Genomic DNA, 11,128 nt, shown 5'->3' on the forward strand with positions numbered 1-11,128 from the left:
TATAGGTCATGACATCTGCCTCACTTAACCCTGGGTAGTGATTGTATATTTTTCCCTCTGACCTTGCAGGTATATCCTGTGAAAAGCTGGCCTGAAGCTGGGATGTAGAGACCAGAAAATTTTCATTGAGACTTATAAATGAGACAAGCTGTTACTAAGTAGCCTTTTATACCACTGAAGCTGATACATCCCTCAAGGTCTCAGATAAATATTCTAGGTCATGTGGGTGGCCACCTTATTCCTATTAGCTTCACATGTCTCTGGAATATGGCCCATTAAGATGGTGAAATTGTTATCTAGAGATTAAATAGTTCATTAAAATTAATAATATTTCAAGAAATTCAAGCTTTTAAAATAAGGTTCAAATAGTTAAGAAAGATAATGTGTTCCCAGTTAATGGCTGTTTAATTCTATCTTTCCTGTATAAAAAATGTGTAAAAGTACATTTTCATTTCCAATGCTACATTAGGGTCAAATGGCACACTCTATGAAAAAAACATTAAGCTACCCTAGAATTGCTATCCCCTGGTAAGGATTTATCTGACTACAAAAGGCATATTATGAGACTCAAGATTTATGAATTTAACTAGGACTTCCTTCCTAGATCTTTCTTCTTCATTTTTCTGTCTACAATCTCCCCAAACACAAGGATGAAAGGTGATGATTTTATCAAACTAACCACCAACGTCTTCATCACCCTGATTTTTATTTGTTACTATACATGCGTTGGCATGATGGACTCATAAGTGAGCACTGAAGTTCTACAGACTTCAAGAAGCCTTCTGGAATCCCCTGGCTGTCATGCTGTTTTTTTCATATGATTTATGAGAACACTTATTCATGGGTCTCCTACTGTGGATAGTGTCAATGGACAGATTTCTGGTGGTGTTGCTGCTGCCTTCTTCTTTCTCCTCTTCTTAGTTCTTCTCTAACACTCATTCTTCGCTTGGATAGCAGCACCCCGAGTTCCTTTTTGTAATCCACCTTCTGTGCATGCTCAGCCATGCGGAAATGGGAATGACTCCACTTCTAGTCCAGGATGGAGACTAGAATGGATTAAGCCATTCACAATATATCATCCCCGGTCATAGCAATGGGTTGATGACTTGGGCACATGACCAATCACAGTGAAACTCAAGACTGTTTTGGGGGTCATCTGGGATAAGAGATTCTGATGCATACTACATTTTGAGAATCATTGTTATGTGACAATAAAGGAAAAAATATGAAGCTTGGGTGGTAACAGGAAAGTCACCATGGTGAGTAAGATGTTTAATTTTCAAATTTTTATATTTCCTACCAAAATATTTCTGAAATAAATTCACAAATACAGTGGAAGTCTCTTGATCTCATCATCAGGTATGTTCTTATTCCTCTCTCTTCAGTTAGAGCCAAGCACTCTTATGAATTTAATGTGTATTCTTCCTGTCCATGATTTTATACTTTCACTATATATACGTGTGTATTCTCAGTTGCTCAGTCATGTCCAACTCTTTGGGGCCCCATGGACTATAACCCGCCAGCCTCCTCTGTTCATGGGGTTATCCAGGCAAGAATACTAGAGTGGGCTGCAATTTCCATGATCATAAATAATACGTTGTATAGATTTGTACTGTAACAGTCTTTATACCTTATAGCTTAGTTATAACCTTTAGTTACAATCTTAGTTATAATTTTTAATATGTTTCAGTCATTTTAATTTTTGCATAATATTTCATTATACAAATATATCCAAATTATTTATGTGTTTGTCTATTGATAAACATTTGATTTTTTCAAATTTGTTTGGGAGAGAAGCTGTTGATGTCTTTAGAAATTCCTCAGTACTATGAGACTGAATGATCTGTCTTTACCAAAGAAGAAATCTAAAATCAAAATAATTCTGCTGGTCTCCTAGTCCCTTTCTGTCAGACAAAAGAGTTCCTTCCATGTTTCCAGGTAACTTTTGCACTGTAGCTGGCTACACTTGAAAATCCATATAATTAAGCCCAACTACTTATTGCCTCTCTGTCTTTCTTCATCTCATCAAGATTTGGCCTCACTAAAATTGCTTCTTTGGAAATGGTCTGTAAAGAGAATACTCTGAATCTCAGCAGGTATTTCTAAATTCCCTTTATCCCAGTTAGCATAAATTCCCATCATGTGGTTCTAAGGGAGACTGGGAGCTGAACCAATCAGACACTAGTTTGAAAAACTGAAACGTGCTATTTCAACCTCTATCCGGAAGGAGCTGAATCAAGACTAACCTGGAGGCTGAGTAATAGTTCATTGTATATATATACCACCTTTTCTTTATCCCATACTGCATAGCACAGTGGAGAAGGAAATGGCACCCCACTCCAGTACCCTTGCCTGGAAAGTCCCCTGGATGGAGGAGCCTGGGAGGCTGCAGTCCATGGGGTCGTGAAGAATTGGACATGGCCAAGTGACTTCACTTTCACTTTTCACTTCCATGCATTGGAGAAGGAAATGGCAACCCACTCCAGTGTTCTTGCCTGGAGAATCCCAGGGATGGGGGAGCCTGGTGGGCTGCCGTCTGTGGGGCTGCACAGAGTTGGACACGACTGAAGCGACTTAGCAGCAGCAGCAGCAGAGCACAGGGAACTCTACTTAAGGCACTGTGGTGACCTGAATGAGAAGGGATTTCAAAAAGGGGGTATGGATGATTCATTTTGCTGTACACTGGAAACTAACACAGCATTGTAGAGCAACTAGACTCTAATAAAATTAATTTTTAAAAAATCCAAAAAAATAAAAGAAAGACAATCAGGAGAAAAAAAAAAAAAGGACTAACCTGGGGATTAACTGGCAAAGGCTTTATCTGCCTGAGTGGATCAAATCACAAAGAGAGTCAGTTGTTCACTGGGGCCAGTCCAGGGGCCATTATGGCCTAAAGCTGTTTAACCTGCTATAAGCCTCTTTAGAAATCTGGTAAATTTGTATTTGGTGAATTTCATTACTGTAACAGTTCTGTCCAGCTCCCCTAATCAGACGTTCGCCGATACCCTTCTGATCCAGGCCTGAGCAACATATGGTTGGACCTAAGAGAAAGAATCATAGTATTTCCTGGCTATATGCTAACCCATGGCTCAGAATTGAACCTGTCCTTGACACTGTGTTCTAATCCGCCATTCGATTCCTATACTTGCTCTACCATATCCTTATCCAGATATCTGTCACCCAGACTTAAATTTCTCTAATGGTGGAGGACTCATTCCCTCCTGAGGTACTTTGCAGCTAGACAAAATTTAATCACTCCTTCAGGGGAAGTCCTCCAAATGTTTGCAGAGAGCACCCATGCTTTGGCCCCTGACTGCCCCTACATGTTCTCTTCTTCCTCCTAGCCATCCCCAATTCTATTATCTTGCAAATGACACATATATCAATCCTTTCACCCATTTGTGCATGCCTTTGAGTACGTGTTCTATCTTTTGTTTTTGTCTCCTGAGAATTAAAAAAAAAAAAGAAAAGATATTCTAAATGTTCAAGAAAGAAAGATTTCTAAGAAAAGGGTTATATCTACCAACTTTTCTTTTTTGGTGGACTCTGCCTCGTGGTACCTTGGCTATATTGATTAAGTGTTAGTTGGAAGCTAATTTGTGCTGGCTTTTTTATTTCATTACTGTCACCAAACCATGGGAAAATATTTTCTCAAATACTGAGAACTCCTTTTTTTATATAGATGACAAAGGTGAGAATTAGGTAGGAAAAGTATTGTATTCAGTGTTACATTCAGGTTAAAACTTAGCTCTCGTTATTTTTTAAACCAGTGCTCCCTATATCATCTTCCCCAAGACACTTGTAGGTATCAACTGGACATAAGTTGCTGTTGTTGCGACTCCATGGAGCACGCCAGGCTCCTGTCCTCCACCGTCTCCTGGAGTTTGTTCAAATTCAAGTTGAGTTGGTGGTGCCATCTAACCATCACATAAGTTAATAGTAGAATTTAAGACAATTTGGTGCTTGGGGAGGTAGAGTTAGGAAGTGGTGCTTAGGAAGGTTGTGTGGTCAATTTCTGCTAACCTAAGACACAATGAATGCAGAGTTGCAAAGAATAGCAAGAAGAGATGAGGAAGCCTTCTTCAGCAATCAGTGCAAAGAAACAGAGGAAAACAACAGAATGGGAAAGACTAGAGATCTCTTCAAGAAAATTCAAGATACCAAGGGAACATTTCATGCAAAGATGGGCTCGACAAAGGACAGAAATGGTATGGACCTAACAGAAGCAGAAGATATTAAGAAGAGGTGGCAAGAATACACAGAAGAACTGTACAAAAAAGATCTTCATGACCTGGATAATCACGATGGTGTGATCACTCATCTAGAGCCAGATATCCTGGAATGTGACATCAAGTGGGCCTTAGAAATCATCACTACAAACAAAGCTAGTGGAGGTGATGGAATTCCAATTGAGCTATTTCAAATCCTGAAAGATAATGCTGTGAAAGTACTGCACTCAATATGCCAGCAAATTGGAAAACTCAGCAGTGGGCACAGGACTGGAAAAGGTCAGTTTTCATTCCAATCCCAAAGGAAAGCAATGCCAAAGAATGCTCAGACTACCGCACAATTGCACTCATCTCACATGCTAGTAAAGTAATGCTCAAAATTCTCCAAGCCAGGCTTCAGCAATATGTGAACTGTGAACTTCCAGATGTTCAAGCTGGTTTTAGAAAAGGCAGAGGAAACAGAGATCAGGTCGCCAACATCCACTGGATCATGGAAAAAGCAAGAGAGTTCCAGAAAAACATCTATTTCTGCTTGATTGACTATGTCAAAGCATTTGACTGTGTGGATCACAATAAACTGTGGAAAATTCTGAAAGAGATGGGAATACAGACCACCTGACCTGCCTCTTGAGAAATCTGTATGCAGGTCAGGAAGCAACAGTTAGAACTGGACATGGAAGAACAGACTGGTTCCAAATAGGAAAAGGAGTACATCAAGGCTATATATTGTCACCCTGCTTATTTAACTTATATGCAGAGTACATCATGAGAAACGCTGGACTGGAAGAAACACAAGCTGGAATCAAGATTGCCAGGAGAAATATCAATAATCTCAGATATGCAGATGACACCACCTTTACGACAGAAAGTGAAGAAGAACTAAAAGCCTCTTGATGAAAGTGAAAGTGGAGAGTGAAACAGTTGGCTTAAAGCTCAACATTCAGAAAACGAAGATCATGGCATCCAGTCCCATCACTTCATGGGAAATAGATGGGGAAACAGTGGAAACAGTGTCAGACTTTATTTTTGGGGCTCCAAAATCACTGCAGATGGTGACTGCGGCCATGAAATTAAAAGACGCTTACTCCTTGGAAGAAAAGTTATGACCAACCTAGAGAGCATATTCAAAACAAAGGTCCATCTAGTCAAGGCTATGGTTTTTCCAGTGGTCATGTATGGATGTGAGAGTTGGAGTGTGAAGAAGGCTGAGTGCCGAAGAATTGATGCTTTTGAACTGTGGTGTTGGAGAAGACTCTTGAGAGTCCCTTGGACTGCAAGGAGATCCAACCAGTCCATTCTGAAAGAGATCAGCCCTGGGATTTCTTTGGAAGGAATGATGCTAAAGCTGAAACTCCAGTACTTTGGCCACCTCATGAGAAGAGTTGACTCACTGGAAAAGACTCTGATGCTGGGGAGAGATTGGGGGCAGGAGGAGAAGGGGATGACAGAGGATAAGATGGCTGGATGACATCACGGACTCGATGGACGTGAGTCTGAGTGAACTCCGGGAGTTGCTGATGGACAGGGAGGCCTGGCATGCTGCGATTCGTGGAGTCGCAAAGAGTCGGACACGACTGAGCGATTGAACTGAACTGAGCTGAAGACACAATGAGTAGAACTGGGTAACTGGATTTCCCAATTTTAGCTGGGCTTAGTTTTAAACCAGTGCAGTGTCGTACAGTCTTCAAGAAGGACTGGTGAATAACATTTTCTTTCTATTTAGTTACACAAAATACTATTGAGTGCTGAGGCACCAACCAGATGCTATGAGTATTCAGAGACTCAGACCTTGACTTTGAGGAGCCCAATACAGGGTGGAAGGTTGACGAGCTCAAGGGTGAGTGTAGGAAGTTCTATGGGTAAGGTGTGAAGCAGTTGTTGCCTGAGAGCAGCCAAGAGAAAAAAAGTTCCCATGCAGGGAAACTGGAAGAGCTGAGCTTTTACAGTTGGTGGAAAGCTGATGTGTGTGACTGTTACTCCATACTGAGGGGACAAAGGCAAAAATACAGAGTGGGAAAATGCAGGGAGCATTTCAAGAATGCTGAATCCTTTTTTTTTTTTAGACACTAGAAGATTATTTATTTATTTGGCTGAGTGGGGTCTTAGTTATGGCACATGGGATCTTTCACTGTGGCACAGAGACTGCACTCTCTGGTTGCAGTGTGAGGGTTTAGTTGTTCTGCTTTGAGGCATGTGGGATCTTAGTTCCCAACCAGGAATTGAACATGCATCCCCACCTTGTAAGGCAGATTCTTAACTGCTGGACCACCAGAGACGTCCCAAGAATGATGGATCAGCTTTGAGGTGTATTACTATGATCTAGATTTTCCTTGGCCCTCAAGCAACAGTTTGAGCTGTTGCTTGTTCATAGTTGATGCAGAGAGTCAAGTCTTTCCCTGAGATGGATGGGGGAAGGATGAATGTCTTTTGAGATGGGGTGTGAATATTTTTCGTTGTCTTTCAGAAAGCAAAATGTATTTGCAGGAGTCAAAACAAAGAGGCTTTGCTATACTCTGCAGCCCCAGAACTAAAACAAAATGTTAAAATAGGTGGTCAAAATATTTTTTGACCATTCAACCTCAAAGTGACTTTAAATAAAAGATGTAGAGCCATTTTGAAGGTTGATCAATTATCATATAGCTTCTGTTTCTCTAAATTGGTAGCAACTTCAGTATCTGGTTTTCCTCTTGTGTTTGTCTTAATTTTTATGGAAAGCTTATAACTTGATAATATCAATAATACATTTATATTCAGGACAAAGCATTAATCAGAATTTTAGGACAGAGGGAATCATCTAGTGATTAGAGAATAAGACCTTTGTTTTATACATGAAGATTATTGCTTTCTTTAAAAAATTGCATCTAATGATGTGTTGCCTTTAATAGTTTTCTGAGCACTTCTATAAGTATCAACTCATTCACTCAAGATAAATGTACTGAGTGTCTCCTACGTGTGAAGCTCTCCTCTAGTGCTGGAACAGTAATTATGGCCTCATTTCTGCCCTGAAGGAGCTCACAGTCTTCTGGGAAAATCTGTCCTGTAAGCAAAGTCATGATTAAGTATGATAGCAAATGCAGTTGCAGTTCACAGGCAGGAGTAAGTGAATGTGTCTGCAGAGGAGGCCGTGCTTGAGCTTGGTCCTGAGGATGAAGATGAAAGCGTTGAAGATAATTCAGTCAGAGGAAAAGCAGATACTAAGCGCATTGACTTGTGACTCAGACTCATTTATCGGCAAGTATAAGAAACCCATTTCATACTTGCTTGAATATGAATAGGAATGCATGATTGGGAACCATGGGCATGGCATAGACCCCAAGGGCAAGGTAATGTCAGGCCATATAACGGGGCTGAACAAGAACAGAAAAGGAATTCCCAGAACCAGAGGTATCTAGTTTATAGCTCTCGGTGTACATTTTTGGTACTTAACTTGGCTTGGGTCCAGAATCTACTCCAGCCCTACCAATAAAACAAGATTGGGAAGGTCAGGTAGTACAGGCATGGTGTTCAAAGCTCTCCACTCTGGGTGAAAGCTTCAAAGAAGGGAGCCTGAAAGCTGAAAGGATAATCCAAAAGTTATCTGCTGTGAGTAGATAGCAGTAGTTATCTGCTATAAGTAGATGTTTTTCATAAGAATTGAGAATGGTGGTAGTGCCAAAGGGTGAGGTGGTAGTGGTGGTAGTGATGGGGGGTGTGTGTGTGTGTGTGTGTGTGTGTGTGTGTGTGTGTGTGTGTGTGTGTGTGTGTGTGTTACCACATGCATGTTAATGGAGGTAAGGTAATAGATGAAATTGGAGGGTTAGCATGAAGGACATTGTGAAAGAGTTTTACTTTTGTTTTTCAGATAATTAGGGACTTTTAAATACACCGAGAGTAAAATGATCAGAACTGTGTTTTGGGTAGTTAACTAAGATGGTGATGTGGAAAATAAATTGGAAAGGAATAAACCAGAAAAAGAGAAGATAGGTTAGGGGTAGTGGAAATAGTCTAGGTAAGAGATAAATAGAGCCTTAACTAGACAGTGAAGGTGGGTAAAATGGGATGAAATGGAAAAAAAGACTTCAGGAGAAAGACATAATCGAATATTATAGCATATACGATGTGGCTGGGCATTTAGGTGGAGACTCTTGGTTTCTACTTTCTTTTTAACTGAAATATAGTTGATTTACAATGCTTTAGGTGTACAGAAAAATGATTCATAATATATATATATATATAATATGTATATTCTTTTTCCAGATTCTTTTCCATTATAGGTTATTACAAGATGTTGGATATCATTTTCTGTGCTATACAGTAGGTCCCTGTCATTTTGTTTCCACTTTCTAAATGTAAGCGACAGAATAGCATGGAGGGCCATTCTCCAAGACAACAGAGGAAGAGAAGGCTTAGGTGTACGGCTAGTATGTTGACTCTAGGTACTGAGGACCACCAAAGGGGAATGGTGAAGAGAGATGTTACAGGAATGAGGTCTGGGCTGAAGATGAGATTTGGGAATCATAGTTCATGGATGGTAATTGAAGCTGCAGGGTGAAATTTTCCAGGAGTAGAATGCAGAGTCAATGGAGAAATGGAGGGAAGATGGAACCCTGAGGGGAGCCCCTAGTGGGAGGCAGTAGAAGAGAATAAAATCAGAGAGGAGGTTGAGTGGACTGGAACAGAAAAGAAAGGTGTTCTGGAAGCAAAGGATGCAGAAATTTGAAAAATGGGAAAGTTGTTCATCATCGTCCTGTGCTGTGGGTCAGGTAGATATTATTTCCGTTCACAGGGAGAAAATGGAAATTTGGAGACTTAAATGACTCATTCAATAATATAGGATTGATTAGTGTCAAAGGTGACTAGAACTGGGGTGTTTTGACTCTCAGCCCTAGGATCTTGCAACTCCAGAACATGACCACAGTGCCTGGGAAAAGAAATGCTGGAGCACCACCCAGCTCTCCTGGGGAGAAGAGATGGCAGTTGGGGAAGTGATGGAATGGAGGAAGAGGTCCTGTGGTTGCTGCCTTGTTGCATCCTTCAGAGACCAGTTCAGAGCAGGTGGGCGGCCTGGTGCAAGCACCAGCCTGGAGGCCAGCTTGGTCTTTAACTGAAGCAGTGATTTCAGCCAGGCTGGACCTCAGTTTCCTTCCCTATAGAATTGGAGAAACATTAAAATGTAGTCTCCCACCTCTAATTCTATGAGTCACTTTTTATGATACAGCTTATTGGGTTTTTCCTCATTACAGAGGGAACATATCCTCATAAACTTTCAATTCTGTTTCTAAGTATGAGGGTGAGAGGGCTATGGGAGGCACTGAGAAAGAACCACAGACATTTATCTCTATAGACAGAGATAATTCAGAATTTTACCAGTTTCTATAAAACCCTGGCTGAATATAATGCGGGATGCAGAAGAGTTAGGTGAAGAGGCAGAGACTGATGGAGTGTGAAGATTGAAAACAAATCTAGAATGATAACAGTAAACAACAACAACAACAACAACAACAACAAAAACAGAACTTAAAACCACACTAATTAAAAATAGCTGAAGCCCCAGAGATGCATTTAAAGACAATAACACTGGATTGCTCATATTAAGAACAATAAAGAAATGGCGATGCCAATTCTCTTCGTATTTGGAGTGCCTTTTAAAAAATAGTAATAAACTGATATTAGAAAAAAGCTTTTCCTCTTGAAAATTCTCCCCCATTTCAGAAAGGGGGAAAAAAAAAAACAACAGAAAACTCTCACATCATTTTCCTTGAGTCTTTGCATGCTGAAAGGAAAGTAGAATGAAATTAAATTCTCTTAAATGTTTTCCTTCCAGGCTGTAAAGCTGCTGGCATCATTTATCCCAGCCCTGGTGCTTATATAATCTGGGTGCCACGGGAGCTCTTGCAAGTCATTAAATAAAAAGAAGACATCAAATAATAGGAAAAGAAGGCAATTAAAATGCTGGACCCAATAAGATAGTCAGAAGACTTGATTTAAATACAAGTCCAAGACCCAGAATATTGGACATTCAGGAGTGAGGGGATTCAACTGGGAAAGATAAAGGGAGCTAAAAGAGTGCCTTTAGAAGTAGAAAGGGGGCCATGGCTCATTGATGTCCAGGCCATCTTTCTTTGTATAGAGTAAGAATGGACAAGTCAACCCATGAACTCTGGTATTTCTGAGGCTCCCTGAAGCTTGGAAGGGAACTGGGTATTGGGCAGGGAGAATACAGAGGGTATAGATCTCTAAGGTGCAGATTCACTGGGATGGGATCTGTTACATACGAGGAAGACATCTTAGTCTGGGAGCTAAGTCTTAGAGGTTTGCCTTCCTTTGTTTCTGTTCTGTCTGTCTCTGGGAATGAGCCCTGGGGTCTTGTGACTAAGGCTTTCTACTGGAAGTTGCACTAATTCAGACAAATGGCTCTGCAGGCTCCAAGATCCCAGATTGAGGCCTTTCCAGCCCAGATAGGGTCTGAAGTTACCCTGGGAAGCACAGGATTCCCAGACACATTTTCCAGAAGGTCATCTTCATGGCCCCAGCACTGAGGTAGTGCACACTTATTTCAGAATCTCATGAAGCCTCTGGAACTGCTTGTCACTCTGGTATCTGCCCTTGGTTGTTCCTGAGACATTGGCTCAAAACTGGGTGCAGGAGTGGAGGGTCCGGCATGTGTTACACCAAGCTTGTTCTTTCCCATTTCCCACTCTTTCCAGGACAGGGGCTGAAATTGTCAGTGGACTTAGGATGGGCTTGAAAATCTAGCCAGAGTCTTCCAGGAAGGTCATAAACCCTTATAAAATGAAGGTGAGAGGTCGTAGTGCACAGACCTTCAGGGTACCACAGAGAGGGTAACAGGTAGGAAGGCAGCAGTCCCCTAGTGTCAGGAGGAAATAATCTGCAAGTGGCAGACTCTTTTTTTCTCCCCT

The sequence above is a fragment of the Ovis aries genome, chromosome 1 (genome assembly GCF_016772045.2).
Source record: "Ovis aries strain OAR_USU_Benz2616 breed Rambouillet chromosome 1, ARS-UI_Ramb_v3.0, whole genome shotgun sequence".
Classification (NCBI taxonomy): domain Eukaryota; kingdom Metazoa; phylum Chordata; class Mammalia; order Artiodactyla; family Bovidae; genus Ovis; species Ovis aries.